Source organism: Somniosus microcephalus, unplaced genomic scaffold (assembly GCF_052327205.1).
Source record: "Somniosus microcephalus isolate GS21.2 unplaced genomic scaffold, FLI_Smic_1.0 unresolved_chr2, whole genome shotgun sequence".
Lineage (NCBI taxonomy): Eukaryota > Metazoa > Chordata > Chondrichthyes > Squaliformes > Somniosidae > Somniosus > Somniosus microcephalus.
In genome coordinates, this window is record NW_028225180.1 from 22,125,716 (window position 1) to 22,146,987 (window position 21,272).

The window sequence follows — 21,272 nt, forward strand, 5'->3', positions numbered from 1 at the left end:
CGTAAGAAACAAGAACATGAAACTGATACCAACAAACCATAGAGGTTTATTGGGTGGGAGTGGACCATTCTATTGGTACTGGCTCTCTGATACAACAATCAAAAACTAGCCAAACTGCCCCCCTCTCTCCGCAGGCATTTTCTTCCTCTGCTACAAATATTCATCCAACTTTCCCTCAACTATTCCCTGAGGCAAAACATTCCATTTTTCAGCAACCCTTTGCATAAAGAAGTTGCTACTAACCTCTCTGCTCATTCCCTTTTTGATCATTTTAAGTCTATCACCCTTAAACACTCACTCACCAACTAGAAGGAATTATCCCTCCTTCTACACTGTGCCAAAGTTGTTGATAATGTCTAAAACCTCTGTTGAATCTCCTCTTAGCTTTCGCTGCTCCAATGCAAACAGTCCCAATATCTTGCCCCTCATCACCAGTATAGTCCTGAGCCACGACACCGTCCTGGTGTATCTACAATGCCCGCTCTCAGTGGATTTAATGGCCTTTCCACAATGAGGGACTGAATCTGTACCTGGTGTTGTAACGGCATTTTGTCAAGGTTTATCATCACTTATTTTTTCTGTTGATCTACGACCATATGTATAATACTCAAATGTCCGTTGGTTTATTCCTGCATTTTTCTACCCAAAAATGTGCTTTTTTAGTATTAAATATTTGGTCCCCTTTCGCTCGCTGTTATCCACACCCTTCAGCTCCTTCCCATTGAGATTTTGCTCCCATTCCTTGGCGTTTCTCTCACAATCAGGGGATATCATCGATGTAGAATTTGTAACTGATTCAAAGTTGTTGGTATTTTTAATTATTATTTGGAACAATGTGCAAACTCATAATAAGATGGTAATGACCAAAGTTTCTTTCTGACCGTCTGCAAATGTTCAAACAAATATAGAAGACTTAATATCAGTTTTATTTTTGCTGAATTTCTGGCAGTGTTTTTAACAGATCACTTGCAACAATTGTAATAGTTAATAATTTTATGAAGAATCATTCATTTTACATTCCTTTACTTTTTGGGGGGAGACCGATTGAGACAGAATATCAATAATATTACTCATGACTCTTTTATCGACAGCACAAAACAAGAGCAGACTCCATCTTTGTGCTGAGTGAGAGACACCAGTCAGCGCGCAATCGAGATTTTAAGTACATATCTGGGATGAAAGAGTTGAAAGGTCACATCGATCAGCCGCGTTCCGACTGTTTCAGCCATTCGATCACTACTCACGTGACGAGAGCCGGCTCTATTTGTCAAAGAGGAATGGAGTCCGGTAGAGCTACCCGCGCCTGCAATAATTACTCCAAAATTCCAGGAAATTACCAATATCGGCGATCGCAACACCTTTGATTTTTTCGGCACCCAATGAAATATTGTAAATGATTTTAACCTGGAGCGCCCGATCCCAGTATCTGCAGTGTAAGGTGGATTCCTCTTTTGCCCAAATGTCCGACTCCACGGCGGAACCTCATTATTGTTAACTTTGATTCCTGAACCTGAAATTTGCTAAATCTGCTGGAATAGGCTATGTATACTCAGGGAAAGAAGCAGGATAAACTAAAGCAATGCAGATATCAAATGCATGCTACAAAATGGAAGGCATGTTTACACAAGAACTTTCCCATTTTTCACATTACCGGAAAGAATGACTTTCCACGGTGGGAAAGTAATTGAAATAGAACTTTTCTTATGAAGACGCTTTCCGATGTCGCGATTCCTTTTATTCTAATTTTCTAACTAATCTCTGAATCCGTTCCAGGGAGATTTCAATGCATTTTTCAGCTCTTCTCCGTATTTCCTCTGGGTTGCTGCATAAATACACGGGTGTGAAAGTCACTCAAAAATTTAACATGACTCCGGTTTATTTGGCGATATATCCAGGGTCTGTGCGGTCACCTCAGTAATAAGTGGGGTTTGTCAGTCTGGTAGTTACCAAAGTCACGGCAGCTCTCAACCACTACAGAACAAAACTGCCCGATGTAGTGAGGAGTAAATTGATGGATTTCCTTCGGTTCTCTGTCTCTGTATCTCTCTGATTCTCACCCCTGTTTCCCCGGAGTCCCCTGCGGGCTCTGCCAGCCACTGAAATATATCTGATTGTCAAATAATTTAACAAGACAATTAAAGTTAATGCAAGGCAAATGCCCCAGGCGCTGTGAAGCCAGAGGTAGGCTACACCTAGAGGTAAGGAAAAAAACACACTATTACGGCAAAAGCAAAAAAAATGCGAATGACCTTTAAAAAGATTAGGACCGTGAACGCTGTTATAACCGCGGCCGCAATTCTCTTGGTACAATACTTTACTTTAAACGTCTGGCAGCGGATAACTGCAAATCGAAGAAATGTGAAGGAGACAGTGAACCAAACATACAAATCGAGGGCGACAGCAGTCATGTATAGAATTAACTTACACACGGGAGCCTGGGACAGGAATGAAAATGGAAAGTGATAACATAAAACATGATACACTATTACATTGATGATCATAACCATTAGATCTGCTGTTGCCATGGCCACCATGTAGCCAGAGATACACTTGCAAAGGCCGCAGTTTCCTCGGGAGAGAATCACAATTGTCATCAAGTTCGCTGTAAGAAAGAGAGAGGAGAGAAATAATGTTCCAGTATCTGATTGAAATAGATATGGAGATACCTGTTGAGAGCATTTTACTCCATTCAGTGTGATTATCAACACGGAGCAGTGTGAGAACAGGATTAATATTGGAGCCATTACCTGGGAAACCCACCCACACAGTTTAATGAGCTGCTGCAGCACTCACTCTGCACGGGGTGAAAAGACTGTCTAGAAATCCGCTAAATCCTTGTGTTGGAACTTCAAAGAACAGAGTAACACTAGTGAGGTTATCGGATTACACAGAGCACGTGATTCACAAGTTGGTTCCGGTATCTGCCTACTGTGTAATGCTGACACCTGGAAGAAAAAGTTACCTTATCAAACATGTTGCGTGTACGTGGTTACAGTTAACGCCGATTAACAACAAACAAGTTAACATGGCTCACCGGGTATAAAGAAAGCTGCGAGAATGGGGTAGTAAATCTATTTTATCAGCAGCATCTATAGTTGCCCCATTTTTTGTGAGAATGGATGAATTCTGTCGGAGTTAAAGGACTTTGACGGGCGCACGGCTGAGGCAATGGGAGGGAACCGATATTTATCCACAAATCAATCCTCCAGGGAGTCAATCAGGTTAAATCTTAATTAGCATTAATTACAGTCTTTTAACAAATGGACTCAAGCAAGTTTTTATTGTCTGACACGTCAGATTAAAATAAATCGTACAAATTGTTATTAGATAGTTTAATAAAGTCATGCATCTGTTAGCATTCTTTACAATTAGCGAGGTCAATCTCCCAGAACTGCTGCGGCCCCTATCACTACAGGAGCAGTGAAGGCAGCACTACACGTCCTGGCCCTAACCTTGATTACTCTTAATGGCTCCAACCCCTCCAGAACAGGCGGTTACCCAAATCTTGTGGTATTGGTTATGACTGCAGTCATATGGCATTAAAGTTAACCATGTTCCTCTGGTAGTTGTCGTAAACGAACACTTACACTAGAGGTGAGAGTGCTCCTCCTGTATTTGTGGATACCCTACACCTAAACTCGAGGTGACCAAGCTTCTCCGGTAATATTGGTAGCCTAAACATAAACTAGATGAGATCGTGCTCCCCTTGTACTAGTGGTTCACCTGCATTTACACTAGAGGAGACAGTGCTCCTTCAGTACTAGTGGTACACTACACAAATACTCGAGGTGATGTTGCTCCTCCTGTACTAGCGAGACCCCTGCACGTAGACTAGTGCTGGACGTGAACGTTCTGTTAAAGTGGTTCCCCACACTTACACCAGCAGTGCGCCTGCTTCTACTGTACGAGTGGTGCCCTTACACATACACTGGACTTGACCGTGTTTCTCCAGTAGTAGTGGTAACCCCACACTTACAATGGTAGTGACAGTGATCTTCTGCTATTAGTGGTAACCTACAATTACACAGGATCTGGCCGTGCTCCTCTGGTACGCGAGCTACCCCTACACATACACTAGAGGTGGCCATGTTCCTCTTGTAATAGTGGTAATCCTATACTTATATAAGAGGTGACAATGCTCGTCTGGGTCTAATGGTAAATGTAAACTATAGGAGACCAGTACGTCTTCGATACTAGTAATACCCTACACGTATACTAGGTGTGACAGTCCTCCTCCTGTAATAGTGGTGTACATACACTTCCGCTGGTAGTGGCAGTGCTCTTCTGGTATTAGTGGCAACGTACATTTACACTAGAGCTGACCGTCCTCCTCTGGTACCAGCAGTACCCCTACACTTGCACTAGTGGTGAACGTAGTCGTGCTTTACCAGTGGTTCCGTTCACTTACACCAGCGGTGATCCTGCTTCTATGGTACTTGTGGTACCCCTACACATACACTGGATGGGACCGTGCTCCTCTGGTAATACGGTGCCTACAGTAACAGGAGACGTGACAATGCTCTTCCACTGCTATAGCTGATTCTATTCCTGTTCGAGGCCCCACTCTTGCTGCAGTGACGGAGACCCATCTTCAGCACTACTGGTGAGGACTCTGCTTTTTTAGCACTGTTGTAATACCTACTGCTGGGAAACAATTAGTGAGCAGGTTTGCAGCACCAGTGGTAGATGTACTAGAGGACATAAGAAATTACGAGGGTCCTAGATAGATTGGATAGGAAGGGCCTATATCATTTAGCAGAGCGGTCAATAACCAGAGGGCATAAATTTAATGTAATTGGTAGAAGGATTGGAGGGGTGATGACGATAACCTTTTTCAGCCAGAGGGGGTCTGTTACTCACTGCCTGAACGAGTGGTAGAGGCAAACACTGATCACATTTTAAAAGTACTTGGATATGTACTTGAAGTGCCATAACCTACTAGGCTACGGACCAGGAGCTGGAAAGTGGGGTGTGGCAGTCTGGCACTTTCTCGGCCGGCACACACACGATGGGTCGAATGACCTCCTTCTGTGCCATAAAGTTCTATATTCTATTACTCTATTCGGACTTTCGAGCCTGCTCCGCCAATCAATATGGTCATGGTGGATTTTCTACCTCAACTCCAACACAATTCCCAAATCCCTTGGTTCCCTGAGTATCCAAAAATCTCTCTCAGCCTTGAATACAGTCAACAGAAGAGCTTCCACAGTCCTCTGGGGTAGCGCATTCCAAAGATTCCCAACAGTTTGAGTGAAGAAATGTTTACTCATCTCACTCCTAAATGGCTAATCCTATATTCTAATATTGTGACCCCTAGTTCTAGACGCTCCAGCCAGGGGAAACAACATGCAACATATCCCAAGAATCAGTCATGGGAACCTTTGTTGCACCCCATCGAAGGCAAGTGTATCCTTCCTTAGGTAACGAAAGAAAGACTTGCATTTATATAGGGCCGATTCATGACCACCAGACGCCTCAAAGTGCTTTACAGTCAGTGAAGAACTTTTGAAATTGAGTCACTGTTGTAATGTGGAATACTCAGCATGACCCAATAACAGCAATGATATGTGCTTGTAATGGGGATACACCGGGAATAACTCCCTTACTCTTATTCGAAATAGTCCATCTGACAGGGCAGATGGGAACTCGGGTTAACGTCTCATCTGAAAGACGGCACTTCTGACAGTGCAGCACTCCACAGGAGTGTCAGCCTAGCTTTATGTGCTCAAGTTCCTTGGATTGGGACTTGAAACCACAACCTTCATGACTCAGAGGCGAGTGTGCTACCAACTGTGCCACAGCTGGCACTGATCAAAATTGTACACAGTACTCAAGGTGTGGTCTCGCCAAGGCCCTATGCAATTGCAGTAAGACTTCTCTAATCTTTTACTCCACTCCTTTTGTAATGAAGGTAAAAAAAAATGGCTTTCCTATTTTCTTGCTGCACCTTCATGTTAACTTTCCGTGATTTGTTTACAAGAGCACCCAGGTCCCTCTGAATATCAACATTTTCCAATTTCCCACCATTTAAAAATATTCTGCTTTTCTATTGATCCCACCAAAGTGGAAAACTTCAGATTTTTCCACAGTGAATGCCATCTGCCAAGCTATTGCCCACTCACTTAATCTATCGATATCAATTTGCAGCCTCTTTGCATCTTCCTCACAACTTACGTACCCACTTAGCTTTGTTTCATCAGCAAACTTGGTTACATTACACTCGTACCCTCATTTAAGCCATTGATATAGATTGTAAACAGCTGTGGGCCAAGCACGGATCCTTGCGGTACCCCACATGTTACAGCCTGCCAATCTGAAAATTACCTGGTTAATTCCTACTCTCCGTTTTCTGTCGGTTAACCAATCCTCTATCCATGCTAATAGATTACCCCAAACCCATGAGCCCTTATATTGCATAGAAAAGTTTATTTGGCAACATATCGAATGCCTTTTTGAAATCCATATATTACATCCACTGTTATCCCATTATCTACCTTGTTAGTTACAACCTCCAGAAACTCTACTAGTTTTGTCAAATACAGCTTGACTTTCATAAATCCGTGTTGACTATGCCCAATCATATTATGCTTTTCTAAGTGCCCTGTTTCCAAGTCCCAAATAATAAATTATTTGTTTAGCATTTTCACTACTACTGTTGTCAGGATAACTGGCCTGTCGTGACCAATTGTCTCTCTTGCTCTTTTCTTGAATAGCTGGGTTACTTTTGACACTTTCCAATTGGTGAGGACCGTTATTGAATCTAAGAAATTCAGGAAGATAAAAACCAATGCATCCACTATCTCTCTGGCCACCTGTATTAAAACCCTAGGTAGTAGCCACAAAGTCCAAGGGATTGTCGGCATTTCATCCCATTATTTTATCCCATCTATTTATTTACTAAAACTAATTTCTTTAAGTTCCTCATTCCCGCTAGACCCGTGGTTCCCCACTATTTCCGGAATGTTATTTATGTCTTCTTCCGTGCGGACAGATAGAAAATATTTTTTCAATGTCTCTGCCATTTCCATATTACCCATTATAATTTGTCCTCTCTATGTCGGTAATGATCTTCAATGGGACCGTGGGAGGCCACCAAGCGAAGGTAAGTTAAACAGTTTTTCATTTGCCTTTATGTGGAGGCAGATGATGCAGGATTGGGAACTGGGCTCATCCTCTTACCTTTTGCCTCCCTCCATTCCCCAAGGGCTGACTCGCTCTCGGTGCAGCCGAATTTTCCTTTGTCTCGACCTCCGTGCTACATCGGACAATTGGTGTCTGAAGCTCGGAGAATTTAATTGGAGAAAACAGGAATCCCAATTTTCAGTGAGCTTCGGACTCACGTCTTTGAGAGTATGGTCAGCTTGGCGATCGTTTCTGGCACTAGATCAATGTCTCCCGCAGAGTAGACAAGGTGTAACGAAAATCTGACGGTGCTAATGAAGGACGGCTGATCCACATTATCCTCAACAACATCCTACATATACATCGCGCCTTTAACATAGCAAAATGGTCCAAAGCGCTTTACAGGAGCGATTATCATCAAAAATTGATACCGAGGCACATAAGCAGCTATTAGGACAGGTTGCCAAAAGGCTGGTCAAAGAGTTAAATTATAAGCAGCGCTTTAGTGGAGGAGAGAGAGAGCCCTACAGGTTTAGGGAAATTATATCAGGGTATATGACTATTGCAGCTGAAGGAACGGCCGCCAATGGTGGAGTCATAAAAAATGGAGCTACATATCTCGGAGGGTTGTGGGGTTGGAGCAGATTACAGAGATGGAGAGGGCGTGGCTAAGGAGGGATTTGAATACATGGATGAGCATTCTCAATTCGAGGCATTGCCAGACCGTGAGTCAATGTATTTAAGCTTGTTCAGAGGATGATTTGCGAACGGCAATTGGCGCGAGTTAGAATGCAGGCAGCGGAAGTTTGAATGAGCAGAAGTTTACCGAGGGTGCAAGGGGGAAGGCCGGCCAGGTGAGCATCGAAATAGTCCAGGCATGATGTGCAAAAGCATGGCTGAGTGTCTAAACGCCTGTTTTAGGCCCCTATATTTAGCTGATAATCTGTCACACAGAAACAGAAATAGGTTTGTGCAACTGAATAATGCGTTGTGAGTCTAGAAATTACTGTTTACGATATTAGCACATTAATTCGTAATATTTACAATAGACTCCCTCTGTACAGTTTTTATGGTGGTTTGACCTTGCTATCCTGAATGACAGGTGAAGTTGCTTGAAATGATTGAGTTAACGATACAAATACAAATACTGTACAGCTAAGCATAGGAGAGAAATACTGCACTAATCATAACCTGATTTCAATGGAGAGGAAATTCGGGCGGCTTATAAAACGAACGGGAATCCAGAACCCGCCAGTTTACCGCCCAACTAGTTTGGTAAAATTACCCCACCTGGTGTGTTGTCAGATACTTTGATAAAGAACGCCAGTGCCATGTTGCTCCTTCTGAATAACTTTGTTGACTCGCTGGTAGTTTCCTCCTAAATTACCCAGCACTGTTTCATATCCACAACCTGCCTGAAGAGCCCAGTCATTTCCCTGTAGATTCCTGTGTCTCTGTGAGCTGGAGGTCACCGCATGTGATCATAGAGGAAGAATGCAAACGCTAACATTCCTCTTCTTTAGTTGAGGTGTTCACCAACTTAAAATGGAAATAACATTTTCCAATTAGGCATCTGCTTAGTGTAAGGCCTCTCCCCAGGCTTTCAGTGTAGAACCGGAAATCCGCTACAGTACCTTATAACCCGTGACAGAGCCGTGAAATTGGATACAGGGATATGGGCACAATACGTGCACCAGCTAACGTTTGCATTTCCTGTTCCATAGATCAGTCCCTTTAGGTAGCTGATTGCTAAGGCACACAGAGTAGGAATGCCCCAGGTTCTAGACTGGCGTAGACTTCATTGGGATGGGGAACGACAAAATGATTGGAGTCAATTTTAACCTAACCTGGCAGTCTGGAAACTGAGGGAATCGGGTGAACGCGGGTTTTGCACCCCGCCTGAGATACTCTAATTGAAGACAACGGAGAGTAATATAGAGGGGGCGGGGTGGGGAGGATGTCAATCTGGGTTTCTACCCGATCCTTTCAGTTTCCCGCCCGGCCTGTTACGTTAAAATTACCCCAGTGCGAGGGCTGTGTGGGAGAAAGTCCAGGACCAGGTATGAGTGAACACTCTCCGAAAATCTGAGGAATGTCGAGTTGACACCCGCCTGATTGCCTGACTGATCGCCGCCACCATTAAGTAATGAAGCTCATCAGAAGTGAAAGGTGAGGCGGGGGGGAGGGATTGACAGGATGTGCAGGAAGAAAACAAGATCGTCTAAAGTCAAGAAAGTAATCGCGTCGTTGGTAGTTTATTTCAATCGTTTACGCAGCACATTCATGACTGCATCAAAGCGCAACAAGGTGGTTCACTGCAGAATCAGAGCTGGAATCTATTGTATTCCAGGGTAATTTTTGTGAAATGTCACAAATTTCTCTTTACTCTGTTAATTTATGAGCTGGTTTTTCAGTTAATGCCTCTGGATTCACACGTGTTGATCGATAGAATAAACTGTCGTCACTCATTCATGAATTGGATTTGGACGCTACTGCACCAAATAGTTTTCTTGCTGAATCATAGAATCACAGAATGATACAACACAGAAAGAGGCCATTCGGTAAATGTACCTGTACCGAATTTCTGAAACAGCAATTCAATTATACCCACTCTCCTGCTCTTTCCCCATAGCCCTGCATTTATTTCCAGTTGAAGTTTATATCCACTTCCCTTTTGAAAGTTACGATTAGATCTGCTTCGACCGTCCTTTCAGGCAGTGTGTTCCAGATCATAACAACTCGCTGTGTAAAAAAATTTCTCCTCATCTCCACTCTTGCTCTTTTGCTAATTACATTGAAACTGTTTCCATTGATTACCGACTCTTGTGTCACTGGACAAAAAGAAAAGACTGCGGATGCTGGAAATCTGAAATATAAACAGAAAATGCTGGAGATACTCAGCAGGTCAGGCAGCATCTGTGAAGAGAGAAACATAGTTAACGTTTCCGGTCAATGACCTTTCATCAGAACTGGAAAAAAGCAGGAAATGGAACAGATTTTTAAGCAAGTGTAGGGGCTGGGAAATGGGGCAGGGGATGAAAGAACAAAAGGGAAGGTCTGTGATAGGATAGAAGGCAGGAGAGGTTAAGAGTCATTGAGAGATATTCAAGGCAAAAGGAGATGGAAATGGGACAGGTTAAGAAACAAAGGATGGTTCTGGATGAAATGTCAATTGCGCTGGCAAAATGAAAGACAGCTGCCATGTGGGAGAGAAGAACAGAAGGCACTAACAAAAAGTGTAGATAACAAATATATATATGATAGGGTCAGGTTTTCATCTGAAATTGTTGAACTCTATGTTGAGTCCAGAAGGCTGTAAATTGCCTATTCGAAAGATGAGGTGCTGTTCCTCGAGCTTCCGCTGAGCTTCTGTGGAATAATGCAAGAGGCCGAGGACGCTGAGGTCTGAGTGGGAATGGAGCGATGATTTAAAGTAACAGGCGACCGGAAGCTCGGGGTCCCCCTTACTGACTGAACGGAGGTGTTCTGCAAATCAGTCACCCAATCTGCATTTCGTCTCCCCACTGTAGATGAGACCACATCGTAAGCAGCGAATACAGTATACTAAATTGGGAAGGGGGGGAGGTATAAGGGCTTGTGTTGCATCTCCTGTGCTTGCACGGGATGGTGCCAGGCGAGGAGGAAGGGGTGTTGGGGGTGACAGAGGACTGGCCGAGGGTGTTGCAGAGGGAGCGTTCCCAATGGAATGCTGAAAGGGGAGGTGATGGGAAGATGCATTTGGTGGTGGGATATCATTGGAGATGCTGAAAATGGCGGAGGATGACCCGTTGAATGTGGAGGCTTGTGGGTGAAAGGTGAGGACAAGTGCAACTCTATCGTGGTTCCGGGAGGGAGAGGCAGGGGTGAGGGCAGAAGTGCGGGAGATAGAACGGACATGGTCAAGGGCCGTGTCAACCACTGTAGAGGGGAATCCTCGGTTGAGGAAAAAGGAAGACATGTCGGAAGCACTGGTATGGAAGGTGGAATCGTCAGAGCAGATGCGGCGGAGAAGGAGAAACTGGGAGAATGCAATAGAGTCCTTAAAGGAGGCAGGTGGGAGGCAGTGTAGTCCAGGTAGCTGTGGGAGTCAGTGGGCTTGTAGTGAATGTTTGTCAATAAATCCAAAGATGTGCGGGTTAGGTTGATTGGCCATGATAAAAAAATTGGCCCTTAATGTTAGGGGGGATTTAATACGTGGGGTTACGGGGTTACGGGGAAAAGGCTTGTGTGGTATGGCTGTCGGTGTAGGGACCGGGTGCTAGGGTTTGGATGATCAGCCATGATCTCGTTGAATGGCGGAGCAGGCTCGAGGGGCCGAATGTCCTACTCCTGCTCCTATCTTCTATGTTTCTATGTTTCTATATCTCTCTCCCCAGAGATGGAGACGGAGAAGTCGAGGAAGGGAAAGGAAGAGTTGGAGATGCGCCATGTGAAGGTGGGTGAAGGGTGGAAATTGAAAGCAAAGTGAATTAAATTATATAGTTCAGGGCGAGAGCAGGAAGCAGCACTGATACAGTCATCAATGTACGGAAAAAGAGGCGAGGGAGGGGACCCGAGTAGGACTGGAACAAAGAGTATTCCACATATCCCACGAAAAGGCAGGCATAGCTAGGACCCATGCGGGTTCTTACAGGAACACCATTGATTTGGAGGAAGTGAGTGGAGTCAAAGAAGAAGTTGTTCAATGTGAGAAAAAGTTTAGCCACGCGGAGGATGGTTGTGGTGGATGGGGATTGGTTGGGCCTCTGTTCAAAGAAGAAGTGGAGCGCCCTCAGATCATCCTGGTGGGGGATGGAGGTGTAGAGGGATTGTACATCCATAGTGAAAAGGAGGCGGTTGGGGCCAGGATATTGGAAACTGTTAAAGTGGCAGAAGGCATCGGATGAGTCGCAGATGTAAGTGCGAAGAGACTGGACAAGGGCAGAAAAAATAGAGTCGAGATAGCAAGTGATATGTTACATGGGGGAAGAACAAGCTGAAACGATGGGTCTATGAGGGCAGTCCCCGCCCCCATTTCCCAGCCCCTACACTTGCTTAAAAATCTGTTCTATTTCCTGCTTTTTTTAAGATCTGATGAAAGGTCGTCGACCTGAAACTTTAACTCTGTTTCTCTTTTCACAGATGCTGCCTGACCTGCTGAGTATCTCCAGTATTTTCTGTTTTTACTTCTGTTAGTGGAAAGAGTTTCTCCTAATTTATTCTATCAAAACAGCTCATAATTTTCAACATCTCTATTAAAGCTCCCCTTATCCTTCACTGCTCCAAGGAAAATAATCCCACATAACTGAAACCCCTCATCCCTGCTAACATTCTAATAAATCTCCTCTGCAAAATGAATGAAATTTTCTCGTTCAGGGCGAGAGCAGGAAACGGCACTGATACAGTCATCAATGTACTGCAAGCAGAGGTGAGGGTGGTGTTCAGAATTGGAGACAATGCTCCAGTGGAGGCCTAATCATCAATTTACTTCGATTTAGCATAGCTACCATGCTTTTGTACGCTGTACCTCTATTTACAAAGCAAATGATCCCGTATGCTGTTAACAGCTCTTCTGCCACCTTCAAAGTTCTGTGTCTCTGAACCCCAGGGCTTTCAGTTCCTGCACTCCCTCGAAGATTGGACAATTTAGTTTATATAAAACTCTCCTCATTCTTCCTTTAAAATGCATTAATTCACACTTCACTGCATTAACTTTCATCTGTAGGTGTCCCATTGTAAGATCTCCATTTGTACCATTGAAAACCATTCTATAACAGTGGTGGCATCAGGCTGTTGTAGGTTGGACCTTGGGGATTCGTGTTTGAGAGTGGTTGTCCTGATCAGTAGGCTCATGGGAAGGCTGGGAGTTAAAACAGAATTGTTGGAAAACAGTAAATAAATAAACATATAAATAAAAAATAAGAAAATAAGCACTCACCAAGCAGAGGTAAATGATGCTGATTTCTTACTGGTAATGTTTGAAATTCCTCGATAAATGAGAATCGCGGCACACGTTATAATGAGCTAGAATTTACTTTAACAACAATGGTGAGGCTGTTATTTATTCACAAATCAGACAGCTACTTCCAGCCAGCACAAATGTGCAGTTCAACGCGAAAACCTGCAGTTACTGTCCGCGATCCACCGCTCTTCACTAAGCTGCTCGAAAATGGCATCTGCTGGCTGGCTCTCCCTTCAAATGTGCGGAGCTGCGTGAATTTCCTGTACTTGCACGGTAGAGAGGGACATATATCCCCACAGGAAGCTAGTGATTGCCCATATCAGTCTAAGAATCATTTTTAAAAGCGTGATAATTTGTAATTCCTGCCAAATTAACTTGTACTAATGTGAAGTCTCATTCCTTATGATTTACATTTTTGATGGAGAGTATATTAAAAATGTTAAATTTATAATAATTAGTTTATCTTTCTTTTTGTCTCTTTTCTCTGTCTCTGAAAGCTGTCTGTCATTCCCTTTCTTTATTCCGCTTTCAGTACCTGGTTTGACAGTGGATACACTATTCTAACTTACACTTCTTGCTTCAGAATCTGCACTGTTCAATCTTCAGTCATTCAATATGATTGGTGAAGGAGATACACAGTTGCTTGCTCGGTTCATGCAGGGCATATATGCCCTGTAGAGGGCGCCACAGCGTTGAATCTCTTACTGCAGCCTGCGGTACAAAAGGTCATAGAAATTTAAATAGACACAGGCAAGTCTAACGAATGGTGGTGGCCGTTCGTCCGCTGGACAGTAAATCCTGGCACAATATTTCACATTGCCATATCTTTGGGAGGGGAATACCAATTTCAGAATTTTTACAGTCAATATTCAGCAGAGCCGATAAAATTGCTTGGTTATTTCGCCTTGTAATTACACACCTTATTGACTTGCATTTTGGAATGTTTCCTGAACTCCTTGCCTACGAAAATGGAAACGACAATTGAGAGCAACAGCTCCAAAATTGCCAGCTGGTAGAGAACGAGTACGAGACTGGAACCATATATCTGTGGATCAGTGGCAAGAACATGTTCAGGGCAATCAGAAATAACACTACTTCAGGCAACGAGAACTGCCGTATATACAGCAGCAGCACAATTCAAGGAGCATCTTAAATCGAAGAGTAAAAATGAGCCAATTTTGGGGCAATGAAGAATATTGCGAGTAGTGCTAAACGGGCATCTGGAGCCCATTTTTGCTCCTCCCGATTTTCCTCTCCAGTTGACTTCATTGGAAAAGAAAATCGGGAAGAGTGTTACGCAGACTCATATCAGTCCCATTGACTCAATATCAGGCGACTACCCACAGGGCATCAAAAATATGTCTTCAGCTGAAAGCATATTTCAATGTGGCGGAGGGAATTAATGAACCAGGGCGTGGAAATATTAGGCAGTTACCGTTTGCAAGTCTAAACATTGCCTTTCAATATCAAAACTGACCGCAGTGTTGGAAGTCTAGAAGAACAATTCATTGAAACTTCTCTTCACTCCAGGCTGAGGAGGGAGCAGTCGCAAAACACAGGCGCTACAGCGCCGCCACAGGCCGGCTGGTGCAATTACAGCAAGACGTCTGCTCGTTACAAACGTGAACAGATGGAAACATAACTGGAAATGTTATAGCAGTGTGTGCACAAAGAATCTACGAACAGGCCGAAGATTTCTTTAATCTCCACAGTACCAGTTAATAGAATCATAGAATGATACAGCACAGAAATAGGCCATTCGGCCCATTGTGACTGCTTGCTCCTTGAAAGAGATAACCAATTAGACACACACCTCTGCCCTTTCCCCATAGTCCCGCATTTTTTCATTCAATTATTTATCCAATTCCCTTTTGAAAGTTATTTTTGAATCTGCTTCCACCACCTTTTCAGGCAGTGCATTCCAGATCATAACAATTCGATGTGTAAAAAACGAATTATCCACATCTCTCCGCTGGTTCTTTTCCCAATTATCTTCAATCTGTGTCCTCTGGTTACCGACCCTCTGCCACTGGGATCAGATTCTCCTTACCTGCTCTATTAAAAAAATAATTCACATGATCCATGCAATAAATGTTTCTGTTACGTATTTGGAGATTTTAAGCATGTTTGTTTTGTATCTCTAAACATTTATTAACTTCAAGCTTGTTTTCTTTAAATATGACTTCACAGGATATCCCCTCATCCCATTGAAACGCTGAATTGACGCTGTATTCTGGTTAGACTACGTAAGATGGAAACCCAAACCCGCCTTAGAAAGCCTCTTAACAGGATTTCTCACTGCTTCTCTCTCATGCTGGTCCGCCGATTGGTTTTATTACGTCTGTGCGTGCCTGGAAAATGGAAAGTGATGCAAAGTTGTACTGTGAAGGGCAATCCCAATTGTTTAACGTGTGAAATTATTTAATTGTGCCATCAACCATAACAGGGCCAGAGGGAGAGCAGATTAGAAACTGTTATTGATATATTAAGGGTGTTATGGTAGCCCTGTATAAAGCATTGATTAGGCTTCAGCTGGAGTACTCTGGCCAATACTGGTCACCAAACTTTCGGAATGATGTCAACGCCTTAGAGAGGGTGGAAATGAGATTATATAGAAAGATACCTCGGATGAAAAACTTCAGTTATGTGGATAGATTAGACAAACTGGGGTTGTTCTCCATAGAGCAAAGAATTTTAAGGGGAATTTTGAAAGAGATCTTCAAAATGATGAAGGCATTTGATAGCTAAAATAAGGAGAAACTGTTTGCAGTGGCAGAGCGGTCGGTGTCCAGAGACACAGATTTAAGTTAATTGGAAAATTAACCAGAGGCGACGTGAGGACAAAAAATATGCAACGAGTTGTTATAATCTGGAATGCACTGTCTGAAACGGCGGTGGGTGCAGATTATATAATACCTTTCCAAACGGAATTGGATAAATATAATGCTGTACTTGTGCGAAAATAATGGGCCACGAATCGCAGATACAACCAGAAGGCAGAGAATCAGCGGGGTCCTAACCTCGATGTAAATGTAAAACAGGATCAGATTGGCTACGCCAAGAAGGACATTGAATGCACTCAGCGCCAGACAGGTCGCCACCTTCGAAGATTAAGCATAAGATTAATAAAACATCTGAATTTGGTAGATCTTCACAATGCCATTATTTTTCTGGCTGCAGAAACTAATTCAAAGCATCCATCTAAAGACATTAATGAGTTCCAAATACCATATGAACCGGATGTATTGCAATATAACAGTATCATAGAATCTTACAGCACACAAAGTGGCCTTTCCTTCATGTCTGTGCTGGTTCTTGAAAGAGCTGTCAGATAAGAGTATTTACTTTTCTTTCTAAAAATAAAATTTGTCCTATTATGGCAGCATACGTAGTTGGCATCAAAGACAAATTTATTTCAATCCAATTTGTAGAGGAAATCGTTTTTCTGTTTTGGGTTTCGCAGTGAGCAGTGTGAGCAGTTGGAAACTCCACGGTTCAGAGTAGAGTCAAATGAACAAACAATGAAATAAAGGCATAAACAATCTCTTCTAACAATCATTAGGAAGACAGGAACATAGGAACAGGAGAAGGCCACTCAGCCTCTGGAAACCGTTCCGCCAATCAATTAGATTATTTCTGATCTTTAGCTTAACTCCATCTGCCCGTTTTGTGTCCCAAGGCCTTAATACTCTTGCCTAGTTAAAGTGCAATGAGAGCAAGTGTCTGGAATTACAACTGGAACTAATGGATAAAAGAAATTGTGGCAAATCTTAAAGCTGGGTGCCGAATCATTTTAATACCTACAACGTCCAAATTTACCCCCAGTGAGGGTAAGACTGGCATTATCGGTTATGAAATCAATCGAATTGGATAAATATAATGCTCTCCTTGCAGTGAAAATAATGGGCCACGAATCGCAGATACAACCAGAAGGCAGAGAATGACGTCGGACGTCTATTGGGTGACTGATGCACGACCGCTTGTTTTACCACCCTGCAATTCTCCAATTTCATCCTCGAGACCCACCCAATTATACAGGTTACCACATATCTGAACAATCCCAGTTAAAGGTAACTTTTCCAATATATCCATAATCAGCTCAGCATCCAGAATCTCAAATTAGAGCAGGATTCCGGTGTTTACATTCCAGTGTAAACTGTGGTGTTTACATAGTGAGTCATTGTGGAGACACTTAAAAGGCCTGTAGATGATTTCTTTTCCACAAAGTATAATCTGGGAAAGAAATGTGTCATATTAATTCCACATGATAAAGCCTGTGTATAGTTATTGGAACACAGAATCACGCCTAGCTCATTCAGCCCCTCGAGCCTGCTTCACCAGTTAATTCGATTATGGCTGACCTGTAACTTAACTTCATCTGCCTGCCTTGGTTCTGTAACCCTTAATAAACTCATGCATCATAAACCGAGCAGCCTCAGTGTTGAAATCCTCAATTGACCCCTACCCTCCACAGCGTTTGGAGGGAGACAGTACCGGATTGTCAATAACCTTTACGTGAAGAAGTGCTTTCTGACATCAGCCCTGAATGGCCCAGTACTAATTGTAAAGTTATGTTCTGGACACCCCCACCAGAGGGAGTAGTTTCTCTCTATCAACCAGATTTGATAATTTAATCAACTTAAACACCTCAGTTGGATGAACGCTTAATCTTCTATACGCGAGGGAATACAAGTTTAGTCTATGCAACCCGTCCTCATATTGAAATAAGTTTAACCCCAGTATCATTCTGGTGAACTATAACAACAGTCTCAAATTCTGAAGCATAATTTTCTGGCTGATTATTCACAGACCATAAAACGTTGAATACGTTATCAAAAAATAAATAACGATCTCGGCACATGACAATTTTAAATGAATCTGGGTGCAGATATTAGTGTTTCTTCCTTTACCTTCGGATTTCTTTTTCATCTGACATCCCATTTGTTCGCTATTTTAATGGGAATGTTATTCCCTTTAGAATAGTTGATTCCTCCGATAATATAGTGAGAATCAGAAGAATATTAAAGCAAGGCGCTACAATTCAATGCATACAATTGCAACAAACAGTCTAACATCTCATCCAATATATTCTAACAAGATTTAAATTCCTCCAAACATTTTCTACTGCAGACATTGGACAGAAACTCACCGACAGCCCGCGACACCACTGTGTTCTGTCTGCTCCTGCCACCAATCTCGGACTCAGAAATAAAGCCATCCACATTGTTATGAGTACAATTCCCAACAGAAACTGCATAACCTAAAAGAGAACAAGTATCGCACTGTGGAAACAAACTAACATGTATAAAACAACACAAAATATAACAGTGTGTGAGAGTGAGAGAGGGGGGAGGTAGCGAAAGAGAGGGGTGAGTGATAGCGAGGGAGAGGTGGAGAGAGAGTGTGATCAAGGTAAGAGACAAGTAAATCTTTGTTGAAAGCTGACTGCGATGATTCGATTAACACATTGTTAGAATGATTTAAGATCATTTAAATGGTCAAGGTGTCCCAGCATTCTTTCTGTTAGAAGATTTACTGTTAGAGCAGATGTGGGAGTAAGGGAAACGTGAATCTTGTCTCTATCTATGAGCCATAAAGAATTAGAAAACTCAAGGACATAAATTGAAAAAAACCCAGGTCGGGAAAAAGGCTGATAAGAGATTAGTTGCCAAGACGCTGTATACCACGGTAAAAGATAAAAATTGACCTACATACTGCCTTATGAACAAAGATTGTACAACAGAGGCAAAGTCCGAAAAATGAACTGGACATTCCTCTCTGGGGGGTGATACAATACGGGCGCTATCGGAGCGGCAGCCCACTTATACGCAGCGCCTGATATTCAGCCATATTGACTGCGATAGAACTGAATCAGATACCACCCGTTTTGCGCAACCTCCCGAGATGAATTTCTAGGAAAAGCTGGGTAAACTCCTAAAAACGCAGCCTCAGCAAAACATGCAACTAAGTAATACGTAGGCACAGACCAAGCTTTAACAAGGCACAAGTAAGGAGTGCGATGGAATATTCTCCACTCGCCTGGATGACTGCAGCTCCAATAACAATTAAGAAGCTCAACACCATCTAGGACAAAGCAGCCAGCTTGGTTGACATGCCAACCACCACCTTAAACTTTCACTCACTCCACCACTGGTGTACCATGGCTGCAGTGAGTACAATCTACAGGATGCAATAGGGCAACTCGACAAGGTTTCTTCGGTAGCACCTCCCAAACTTGCAAACTCTACCACATAGACTGACAAGGACAGCATGCACATGGGAACACCACCACCTCCAAGTTCAACTCCAAGTCACACACTGTCCTGACGTAGAGGTATATCGCCGATCCTTCATCGTCGCTGGATCAAAATCCTGGAACTCCCTCCCAAACAGCACTGTGGGAGTACCTGCACCACAGGAATGGCAGCGGTTGAAGAAGGTAGCTCATGACCACCTTCTCAAGGGCAATTAGGGATGGGCATTAAATGCTGGCCTTGCCAGCAACGCACACATCCCACAAAGAATATTTAAAAAATAGAACCCGGTTGCCCCCAAGGGCTCTTGATTTGGTCAGGAGCCACGCACGCACGCAGTAGGCCTGGAGGGAAGGAGCTAGTAGCCTGGGAAACACAAGCTGGGTGGTACTCTTGGGGTGGGAGCACTCACTGGGCCAGTTGGAAGCCCGCAGACATGCAGGCAGCCTAGAGCGGATAGTGATCACTCCGACCCAGGGAATCATGTTGCATTAATTACAATAACAACGGAAATGCTGGAAACACTCAGCAGGTCAGGCAGCATCCGTGTTGAGAGAAATAGAGTTAACGAATGTGGATGTCATCTTGTCATTTACTATAACACTGTAGAACAGTTATAAAGAGCTTAATACTGTTATTGTTCAATGTAATAGAGCTTGATTTTATAAAAAAACACACTCGTGCAAGAATCATGAACTGAGGTATTATCACTGGACTAACAACCCTTTTTTACGACAATAACCATGGAGGAAATTCTGCAGCACACATACGCCTGTGGTCCACCACATTAAGCATTCACTCTATCCACCACCGTGGCTGCAGTGTGTACCATGCTGTATTGCAGCAACTCGCCAAGGCTTCTTCAACAACTCCGCCCAAACCCATGAACTCCAGAACCCAAAAGGACAACGGCAGCAGGCACATGGTTACACCATCAACTCCATTCCAAGTCACACACCACCTTGACATGGGCAGATATCTGCCGTTCCTTCATTGTCGCTGGGTCAAAACTCTTGAGATCCTTGGCTGACAGCACTTTGGGAGCACCTTCACCACATGGATTGCATCTGTTCAACAAGAAGGTGAACCATGATTTTCTCAAGGGGAAATGGTCTGGGAAATAAATGCTGACCTTGTTAGCGAGGCCTATTTCCCCAGCACTAATTTTAAAAAGAATAGTTCATAAACATACTCAGGCACATATCTCCAGGTTGGTAGTTGCAGCGAAGTTCTACATGTGATCACACAGAAGTTGTTTAAAATTTCGCTACGAGTAGTGATGGGAACTAACCTCCTTCAGCTAATTAATGATTTTCCTACATTTGCGGATTGAACCCATTTTACTCAAGGTATGTTGAAAGTAAAACATTGCATCTTGAAATTGTGATCTATTTGAGAAGGAATAAATCAATAAAATAAATGCTTTCATCTTACACCCAGAGTTTTTACTTTTCCCGTCTGAATTCCTGAACTGTTTACTCTTCTGGTTGGTGAATGAGTCTGGGAGCCTCCCCGTCTCACCAGGGCTTCCCTAGTATCGGATTGCGGATTAATATTGGGACTGATGACGCTTTCTTCTATGCCCAGTGAAGTTGCCATGTTCCAAATAAGGACTGGGCAATCGAACCTTAGTGAATAAGAAGGTACTTCCTCAGACATTAGAATGCCAACATTTCACTTAATAGTGACTAAACAACACTCTTTATAACATTATAATCTGGCAATGGAAATTTGTGACATGTTAGCCATCCTGGCACCGAATCTATAACTATATTCCACTGCTTCAATTTATTTCGATTGAACAGATCAATTTGACACTTTCACGTCATGTTCATAAGGTTCTTTTCTTTGAAACTTCAGGACTGCTTTGTTTTCACGAATCACATGTTGTGGATTTTAATAATTCAGTAAAAAAAACGAAAAGATACTAAACGTCTGAAGGAAACTTTCTACCC